The following is a 1,948-nucleotide window of genomic DNA, read 5'->3' on the forward strand; positions in this document are numbered from 1 at the left end:
TTACCTAATAAGTTAATTACAATTTTCATACAATTAATAAGGGAAATATGATCATGGATCATTATGATTAACAAAGAAGACACTACATGGAAAGATGCTAAATGAGTGCAAGGTTCTCTTAGCGAGCTCATAAATATAGGAGGGATATCTAATTGTTCTACAATGTTCAGGAAAATGGCTGTTTTTCTCCCACTGGTAAGGAGTGTTCAGGGACATCCTGGGCCGGGCTCCAGTCAGCACACAGCACACAGGCCCCAGCCCTCCCTCTGCTGTGCTCTCAAGCTCAGAGAGCAAGGAGCCACAGAAACACACCCACCATCTCCCCAGGAGAAACCCAGATGCTCCCAGAATGCTGGAGATGCAAGCTAACTGCACTGTGCTCTGTTCCCTCTCCAGGTTCAAGGGTCACTTCAGAATCAAGTACTGGGTGGCCCTGCTGGACATTTGGGTGGCACCCAACATGAAGAAACCCAAGAAAGTCTCAAGAAACCTCCCATTGCTGGTCTTGGGCTGGGCTGACCGCAGCTTCGTTGTCTCTTTTAAGTAAGACTGCAGCCCGGCCCTCTCGCCTCATGACTCTCAAGGGGGAGCACAGCTCCATCTGGGGGTCTATTAGCCAAACGTGTGCTGACCCCCTCAAAAACATCTGTGTGCTGTTAACTGTCCCCAATGGATCAGATTCAGGCAAACACATACAACTGCTAAGCCCTCTGAAGGTGGGGACCAGGGGCTTGAACCCATGTCCTTGTGCATGGTAACATGTGCAGTTAACCACCAGTATAACTGCCCAACCCCCAACACAATTTATCCTACATCTAGAATTTTTTCTTTCCAACCCAGCAAGCTGTCTGTCAAAGAGCAGGGCCCTCACCACCCAGTAACAGGACAGGCCTCACACAGTCCCACCAATAACCACCACATCGATGTTTACACTGGCCAGCAATCACAATATGTTTGTGTGAATTTTATGTATTCTAACTTTCTTTCTCCTCTTGGATTTCAGATCAGCTGAGAGGATGGAGCAATGGTATAAGGAGCTTTGTAGGTATGTAATTAGTTCACATATTTCAAATAATTTCTTAAGAATATTCTGTTTATTTTATCAATGAGAAAGGAGGAGAGAGAGAGAAAGAACCAGTTATCAGTCTGGTACATGTGCTTCTAGGGATTGAACTCAGGACCTCATGCTTGAGAGTCCAATACTTTATCCCAGGCCATGGTACTTCAAATCTTCAAGTTCTCAGAATGCAGACTCCTAGCAGTCAGTGCTTCTCCCTCTTGTCCCCCTTCTCTCCATGCTGTGATGGGAGCTAACATCACCCCGGACTTTGTATTAAACTGCCATGTCTTAAGGGCAGGTTTCTCTGTGGGGTGGTTGGCAAAGCAAATGCATCTGCCAGCCCTATAAGCCAGTGAGGTTCTGGCCTGGACTCCAGGCAGGAAAGCTGTGAGGACGGGATCTGCAGCCCTGGTCTCAGTGACCTGACAACATAGCTTTTTTTTCTTTTTCTGGTATCTCTCCATTCTCCAAAAATGCATTTGCATACTGTTTCTCTCATTAGATCTTGCATATATCTTTAAAAAGTTGATATCTTGAAAAAGTAGTGGAAAATACTGAAGTAATCAGCCAAAACATAAGTTGATTAGAAAACAAGCTAACAGGTATTATTCTGTTTTGGGTCACTGTGGACTTGATTAGCAACATTTACAGTGAGAACATGGACTATGTGGACGCCAAGCTGGAGTATGCGGATGACATCAGTGTAAGTGTTTCTAAGACTAGAACGTCCATGTCCATTCCAAGCTCCTGCCTTCGACAGAAATAGATCTAGAGATGACGTAAGAATCCAGAATGTACCAGACAGGAAAGTGTATTTCCTGCAGACACAGAAAAGGAAGCTGGGACTATATGCAACAATAATTAATTTGACTTAAACATGGAGAGAAC

The 1,948-nt window shown here is 44.8% G+C and overlaps 1 long non-coding RNA gene across 1 annotated transcript; it reads left to right on the top strand.

Moving 5' to 3' along the window:
- The first annotated feature begins 498 nt into the window (after positions 1-498).
- LOC132536173 (uncharacterized) lies at positions 499-1,734 on the top strand. The gene is made up of 3 exons (XR_009547841.1): positions 499-543; positions 1,004-1,045; positions 1,700-1,734. It is a non-coding gene; the product is annotated as an uncharacterized LOC132536173 (long non-coding RNA).
- The last annotated feature ends 214 nt before the right edge of the window (positions 1,735-1,948 follow it).

This window comes from Erinaceus europaeus (assembly GCF_950295315.1).
Source record: "Erinaceus europaeus chromosome 6 unlocalized genomic scaffold, mEriEur2.1 SUPER_6_unloc_3, whole genome shotgun sequence".
Taxonomy (NCBI): domain Eukaryota; kingdom Metazoa; phylum Chordata; class Mammalia; order Eulipotyphla; family Erinaceidae; genus Erinaceus; species Erinaceus europaeus.